Source organism: Oncorhynchus keta, chromosome 2 (assembly GCF_023373465.1).
Source record: "Oncorhynchus keta strain PuntledgeMale-10-30-2019 chromosome 2, Oket_V2, whole genome shotgun sequence".
Classification (NCBI taxonomy): Eukaryota; Metazoa; Chordata; class Actinopteri; order Salmoniformes; family Salmonidae; genus Oncorhynchus; species Oncorhynchus keta.
Window position 1 is genome coordinate 67,017,595 of NC_068422.1, and position 8,910 is coordinate 67,026,504.

Here is an 8,910-nt window from a genome sequence, read left to right on the forward strand (position 1 = left end):
GGCTTTCCACTTTTCAGCAGCAAATTACACTGAGTTTACAAAACCTTAGGAACACCTTCCTAATATTGAGTTGCTCCTGGCATCCATTACCATACCCCGTTCAAAGACACTTAAATCTTTTGTCTTGCCCATTCACCCTCTGAATGGCACATATACACAATCCATGTCTCAATTGTCTCAAGGCTTAAAAATCCTTCTTTAACCTGTCTCCTCCCCTTCATCTACAACGATTGAAGTGGATTTAATAAGTGACATCAATAAGGAATCATAGCTGGATTCAAGTGTTCTTAATGTTTTGTACACACAGTGTACATCGGCATTCATTTTGCCACTACCAAACTAGAGTATATTGGCCACCAGATGGTAGTAGACACCAACATTATATTCCATAAACCTCAAATTTACCAATTGTATTTTTCAAGATGCTGTAATAGGAAAGGCAAATGGCCATCACTAGAGAAGGAGCAGGCTCTCTGCCAAATACCTGCCAAATCACATGCACAGGAAGCCTACAAAACTAAGGCATTCCACACTGCTTTAGTCATTAGCAGCTTAAGGGGACGGTGACAAGTCCTCTTTTTCTCTCCAGAGAGGCAGGAGTGGATGGAGGTGACCCAGAGGAGAGGCTGTCTGAATTGTTGTTCTCCACATGCCACTACCTCCAGCCTGTTGTGGCTCCTCTTCTGTCTGGAGTCAGTGCTCATTGACACCATGATCCATCTTCATCCTCAGATGCAGATTGGGATTTAGGGAGATTACATTTTTAGAAATAGCTACAACCTAGTGTCTGCCAGTGAGGGATGGCTGTGTGATTGGGGTTATGGCAACACTGCAGTTGCATCATTCACACAAATAGTGGCTTGAATGCATGCAAGCATTATTAAAAACATCTGTCACTGTAGCACCTCCCATGTGTGCTCTGAAGTGGTGCTGCGTCATTTGTCACCCATGGTCATTGAGAATCATAGGCTTCGATTGTGTGCGAGTGTGCTGACATACTGGCTTGTGCTGACATACTGGTAGTGGTCCAAACACTTAAAAGACACACCCTAGCCCCTCATCCCTCAAATTAAGTGGATACTTCTGACGATGTATCATGACGTCTGACGAGTATAGGCTTGCAGGGCAAATACTTGATGCACAAACAGAAATTCCAAAATTCTATACCAAAATTACACATTTTTCTGATTGAATTCAACTATCTTATTAAAACATTAACCCTAGTGAATAACAAAAAGAATAACATCTTCCTGATTTTTTCAGAGTGAATACAATTGCACTAAAATTGTTTATTTTTTGTATTATTTTATTGATCTTTTTTGTATGCTTGAGTATTTTCTTGTTAATACCTGTGTTTTGTTTTGTTAGACATGTTTGATGTAGCAATGTAAGTAAGTGTCTGTATTATGAATAAAATATTAATTAAATAAATACAAAATACAAATAATTTTTCAAAGGCGCAAGGGAGAAAGGAATGATCTTTCAATGGATCGCCCTTGGCCCGGAAATTCATCACTCGTTCATCCCGCGATTATTGTGTTTTCAGCCACCAGAAGCATGTGGGTGCTTTATATGCGCTACAGTAAATTATGAGTGCATGTCTACTTATGTTAACTATATAATTATTAATATACGCCTACTGGTTGATAGCTAGCGAATTAATTAGCTAACTAACGTTAGCCTGCCTAGCCGGAACTTCTAAAGAAGGAAAATGTTTTATTTCTACAATTTCCAAAAGATAACCAAACAAAAACATCATTAATTTTACGGGACGTGTTTGTGCCGTCATGTGCATTAGTAGCACAATTAAACTTTTTACATTCGTTTTAACTTACGTTGTTGACTTCTCCGTTGATGTTGTTTTTACATTTTGGCGGACTTTTCTTAGCGGATGAACAATCGTCACAAATTTAATTATGGGGAGTTTCAGGTCCCGGATTGAACATAATTGTACACTTGCAAAGTCGACTTCAAACAAGTGCTTACGTTGCAAACTTCCCTTGCTTGGCTAATCATTTGTACCGCTCGCCTAGATGGCGACGGGGATTCCCCCAAGGGCATAAGGCGAGGATAAGTGGACAAGGGTGTGTCTCTTAAGTGTTTGAACCGCTACCACTGTATGTTCATTAGTGACTTTGTGTGTAATGTATTTACAAAGTTGCTTCCATCCATAGAGACAAATCAACCCTATCGTAAATATGTTATATCGTGTCCAAAGTCACACTCCCTGAATCACTGGACAGATTGAATTGCTCTTGATTAATTTGGAGAGGGACTGAATGGGAATGGAGTGGATGAGAATTAGCATGAATACACTTGGTCCCATTCCTACATTTCATTACCTACTACTCGATTGGTGCTTTCCTATTGATCGGAATAGCAATTTTTGAATTGGCCATTACACTTTTGTGATTAACATCTCTCTGTTAACCTTTCTAACTAACACTTCGTACCTGTGCATTAACCCAATCATGGTAAGACTTTTGATTGTGTTGACATTAGGTAACGTGTGGGTAAGTCTGTGGATCCAAAAGCCACATAAGGCCCCAATTCTTATACCACAGAACACCAAGTAGGGACAATAGAAGGTATGTAAAGGTTGCTTGAACTCCACGACCCATCTGGCAGGTCACTCAGGAGGCTCTGCAAAAGCCAGGGTTCCAGCCCTCTGCACAGGGTCATTTATTTTTGTGGCTTTGGGCAGGGAATGGGGCTGGTAGTGGTCCTTGTCGTGTGTGTACATGTTTTCCTACATTATTAGGAACAGAATGTCATGACAGATCACCAGAATGTCCTGAAAAGGTAGGAAAACAATATTATATTTTAGACTTAAAGGTTAGGTTTAGGGGTTAGGGGAAAATAGGATTTTGAATGGGAATTCATTTTTATTCCCCAAAAAGTCCAGAAAATTCAATCTCAGATTTATTATTGCAGGTAGATTTGTGGTTTTATCAATTTAATAGTTTGCATAATTTCTAATCCCCCTTATTTTTTGTATTTGCCCAACCCTACCACCCTTCCCTGATTGGAGTAAACTAGTTAACAGCAAAACTTCTGCTGCTACTTACAGCTATTTTCACTCACTTGTACATGTAATAAAAAATTATACATATATTCCTAATTTCCGTTTTCTGCAAGTGATGGATTTTCACCTACAGTGGCCAATCCACCATTCATTCTCATTTTAAATCCAACCCTCCGATGTCCACAGATTAACCCACCTTTCCTAGTATAATGCCATTTGCTATTTTCTCAATACATCCCTCCGTTTTACTGTAATTTCTTACGATTGTCTTGAACCTCCCTATTTGTAACATTACCGATATTGCCCTAAAAATAAATACATTACCCAAGAGTATAATGATATTTTCCATTGACTGATCGTGGGTTTTCAGATCACCGAACAATACAGATTTTAGGTCCATCTGAACCCTGATATTATGACACAATATACAGTACTGCAAGGCATCATTGATGTCGGAAAAGGTGACAATAATATGTACTCTTTTGGTGGTATTTAAGGTCATCACATTTATCACTTTAAATGAGTGAGAACGGAGCTAAAGTCACTCCTCGTGACATTCTCAGGATTGGCCCAGACCCCAATAACAGTACCTTCAACCGAGAGGATAATGCCAAGTATTATTAACCACAAAAACTAAATTATGATCCTGACCTTATCCTCTTTTATAGAAAAGGCAATCGTTATACACTGAGTATACCACCACCCAGCCTATACTAAAAGACAGCTTTTATGATAGTAATATATTTCCCTCTCTTGAGCACACCGTAATTGCATGTGACCACCATGAAACCACTGAACAATTCATTGTTAGAATAAACTCAGCAAAAAATGAAACGTCCCTTTTTCAGGACCCTGTCTTTCAAAGATAATTTGTAAAAATCCAAATAACTTCACAGATCTTCATTGTAAAGGGTTGAAACACAGTTTCCCATGCTTGTTCAATGAACCATAAACAATGCATGAACATGCACCTGTGGAACGGTCGTTAAAACACTAACAGCTTACACACGGTAGGCAATTAAGGTCACAGGTATGAAAACTTAGGACACTAAAGAGGCCTTTCTACTGACTGAAAAACACCAAAAGAAAGATGCCCAGGGTCCCTGCTCATCTGCATGAACGTGCCTTAGGCATGCTGCAAGGAGGCATGAGGACTGCAGATGTGGCCAGGGCAATAAATTGCAATGTCCGTACTGTGAGACACCTAAGACAGTGCTACAGGGAGACAGGACACACAGCTGATCGTCCTCGCAGTGGCAGACCACGTGTAACAACACCTGCACAGGATCGGTACATTCGAACATCACACCTGCGGGACAGGTACAGGATGGCAACAACAACTGCCCGAGTTACACCAGGAACGCACAATCCCTCCATCAGTGCTCAGACTGTCCGCAATAGGCTGAGAGAGGCTGGACTGAGGGCTTGTAGGCCTATTGTAAGGCAGGTCCTCACCAGACATCACCGGCAACAAGGTCGCCTATGGGCACAAACCCACCGTTGCTGGACAAGACAGGACTGGCAAAAAGTGCTCTTCATTGACGAGTCGCAGTTTTGTCTCACCAGGGGTGATGGTCGGATTCGCGTTTATCTTCGAAGGAATGAGCGTTACATTGAGGCCTGTACTCTGGAGCGGGATCGATTTGGAGGTGGAGGGTCTGTCATGGTCTGGGGCGGTGGGTCACAGCATCATCGGACTGAGCTTGTTGTCATTGCAGGCAGTCTCAACGCTGTGCGTTACAGGGAAGACATCCTCCTCCCTCATGTGGTACCCTTCCTGCAGGCTCATCCTGACAGGACCCTCCAGCATGACAATGCCACCTGCCATATTGCTCGTTCTGTGCATCAGTGTTCTGCAATGGCCAGCGAAGAGCCCGGATCTCACGTCCGGGACCTGTTCGATCAGAAGGTGAGGGCTAGGGCCATTCCCCCCAGAAATGTCCCGGAACTTGCAGGAGCCTTGGTGGAAGAGTGGGGTAAACATCTCACAGCAAGAACTGGCAAATCTGGTGCAGTCCATGAGGAGGAGATGCACTGCAGTACTTAATGCAGCTGGTGACCACACCAGACACTGACTGTTACTTTTGATTTTGACCCCCCCTTTGTTCAGGGACACATTATTCAATTTCTGTTAGTCACATGTCTGTGGAACTTGTTCAGTTTATGTCTCAGTTGTTGAATCTTGTTATGTTCATACAAATATTTACACATGTTAAGTTTGTGAAAATAAACGCAGTTTACAGTGAGAGGACATTTGTTTTTTTTTGCTGAGTTTATATGTATGACTGTGTTGGTTTATATGCTGTTTGTGTATTATTTTTCCTGTGGTGTTTAACATAAAGCCCTCATCTCTTTCCCAACAAGAGCAGATCTCCAGATCAGCACATCATTTTTAGGCAATTCGAGCCAGCAGAAAATATAAAAATATCTTGTGTCACCGTCAAAGTGCAGACAAAAAAAACAGATTGTCTTTCTTTATGATTGAGGAGCTGACGTGTAGTTTGTCAAAGGGTGTGCGTGGTGTGCTCTAATAAAGTGGCAGATTGGTGTTGTCGCTGGTGATTTATACTGGACTTCTGTCCTCTGTGTGTACCGGAGGAGAGAGAAGTTAATTAAAACACAAACACTCGTCTCCTCATTTCGGCCTGGACAGGCCGAGCAAATCACAACCACAGCATTTACAGTCTTTATTCTTTTTTTACGACAAAGCCCAGCACTGCTTGCTTTAAAAAAATGGTTATTGAGGGTCTGCGATTCCTGCTTAGGTCTTTTCCACACCACCAGCCTGTAAGAGACGGATGAAAACACAGTTAGTGCTGGCCTACTCTTTTTGGTACCACAAAATCCCTTCATTTGTGTGTAGTAATTAAAATGCTCTTTTTGAAGTAGATGCCAGCATCGTTGTTGATTAACAGCTAATGACCTGGCTCAGTCTCAATAAGTGGAATTGATAACATGGAAAAACTGCCCTGTTCATCCATTTGGCACATTGAGTCTACAGTGCAACCCTCGGGATACTGTATGGATTGCCATTTGTCTACCATGGCCCACTTTCATCAACAGGATCTGCCACATCTAAAGGATTAAAGATCATCATTCAGACAAAAAAATCTGTTCTATCACACAAAGTTAAACACCCGTGGGGAAAGATATGATTTCTCATCACCGGAGGTGTTTCGAGGTCTGACTGTGGATCACAAAGGCTATTCCTCAAACTTCAGTCTTAATTACTGTGGCCTGTCCTGATGACTGCATATTCTAGAGCAGTTTGTTACAGGAGGCAGCCCCATTCCTAACAACAAGGAAGAGCAATATCCACTTCTTTGGGGGAACAGTGAGAATACATTTCCCAGGGAGAGACCAAGAGAGAGCACGCAGCGGCATCCAGGACACACGGCACAAGGAGCACACGCCCCTGCTGTATCCCAGGCTTGGCGTGGTGCTGCTGCCTGCACTGTGCATCAGCCTGGTGATAGAGATGGCAGCTCATTTACAGAGAGGCTCTCAATCTCTCACTCTCAGTACGGGAGGACCACCAGGCATCGCTGTCTGGCTTCATTAGGGCTGTACATCACTAGGCAATAAGATTGATGGAAATGAACTAGCAAGATTTAGAGAGAAGGCATGCAGCCTCTCATATTGGCAGAATGGACACAGCCTGTCTTGCTGTCATGTTACTCTGCAAGAAACCTGACCGTGAACAAGTTAAGGTTTCTCTCAGTAAATGTGATTATATGTGAATACAGCAATGCAGGTTGTAAGAGAAAGGGAAAGGGGGATACCTAGTCAGTTGTATAACTGAATGCATTCAACTGAAATGTGTCTTCTACATTTAACCCAACTCCTCTGAATCAGAGAGGTGCGGGGGGGGCTGCCTTAAATCGACGTCTACGTCTTTGGTGCCTGGGGAACAGTGGGTTAACTGCCTTAGCCTCTGTTGTATATCTTGTGCCAGGGACTTCAAATTATTTTGAAATATAGTTTAACAAGACCCAGAACTGTCAGGATTTCAAACACCTTTTTTACCATGAGAATGTCTTTCATCTACCCCTGTAAATACAGAACCGGTCTTTGTTCCTGAGATCTGACATGCCCTGACATAGTAGACTCCTGAGAGTGTTAGTTCTACTTTGACTACATTCTAACACTAACTGTCCCTCTGTGGAGTGTGGAACTCCAGATGACCTGCTGCTTGTCCATGCAATGACAACTTACCTCTTGTACCCTGTATGTTTTTGTATTTATTTAGCCAGAATAGTCCACTCAGTAACAATTGCAACTGTTTTCCAGGGAGTATCACAATGTCCCCTTATACTCAAAGCACAAAGTATCTCACTCAAAATCCACTCAGGGTCAAATCTAATCCAATGTATTTATAAAGCGCTTCTTACATCAGCTGATATCTCAGAGTGCTGTACAGAAACCCAGCCTAAAACCCCAAACAGCAAGCAATGCAGGTGTAGAAGCACAGTGGCTAGGAAAAACTCCCTAGAAAGGCCAGAACCTAGGAAGAAACCTAGAGAGGAACCAGCCTATGAGGGGTGGTCAGTCCTCTTTTGGCTGTGCCGAGTGGAGATTAGAACAGGCACCTTTAGTAAATCCGTTTTCTCTGTGAGAGCTTCCCATGTCTGGAATACACTGCCATCAGACACACATAACTGCACCACATATCACACTTTCACAAAATGCTTGAAGACATGGCTAAAGGTCAATCAGATTTGTGAACATGGTCCCTAGCTGTGTGTTGCCACTTTCCATGTCTGTTGTCTGTAACTTGTGAGGTGTGGAAACACTTTGTTGCTTTTATGAATTTTGTCTTGTTGCTTTTTGTTCTATGTTGCTCTGTCTGTATGCTACGTCTTGCTTGTCCTATATTGCTCTGTCTGTATGCTATGTCTTACTTGTCCTATGTTGCTATTGTCTATATTGTAATTGTTTTTAATAACCATCCCAGGGACTGCGGTTGAAAATTAGCTGGCTGGCTAAAACCGGCACTTTTACTGAAACGTTGATTAATGTGCACTGTCCCTGTACAAATAAAATAAACTCAAACTCAAACAGTGGTTGTCGAGGGTGCAACAGGTCAGCACCTCAGGAGTAAATGTCAGTTGGCTTTTCATAGCCAATCATTCAGTCCCTTGGGGGGCCCTGTGTTTGTGATGAGCTCTCCAGACCTGGATGAGAGAGGCTTGTGAGAGAGCAGTGGTCATAGAGAAGCTCAACCAACCCATTATCTTCAGGCTTTCAGCATGTTTCAGGAAAACACCCAGATCACTTGGCCAACAGTGACAGATATAGAGCCAGCTGTAACGGCACTGTACCCGACCTTCTGAACCAGGATCCACTTCACCTGATACCTAATGGTGCCAGAAGGAATGGCTGCCATTTTACAGGCTCCTAACCAACTGTGCTATTTTGTTTGTTTTTTCCGCATTGTTTGTAACTCGTTTTGTACATCAAATCAAATGTATTTATATAGCCCTTCTTACATCAGCTGATATCTCAAAGTGCTGTACAGAAACCCAGTCTAAAACCCCAAACAGCAAGCAAGGCAGGTGTAGAAGCACAGTGGCTAGGAAAAACTCCCTAGAAAGGCCAAAACCTAGGAAGAAACCTAGAGAAGAACCAGGCTATGAGGGGTGGCCAGTCCTCTTCTGGCTGTGCCGGGTGGAGATTATAACAGAACATGGCCAAGATGTTCAAATGTTCATAGATGACCAGCATGGTCAAATAATAATATTCACAGTGGTTGTCGAGGATGCAACAGGTCAGCACCTCAGGAGTAAATGTCAGTTGGCTTTTCATTGCCGATCATTCAGAGTATCTCTACTGCTCCTGCTCTAGAGAGTTGAAAACAGCAGGTGTGGGACAGGTAGCACATCCGG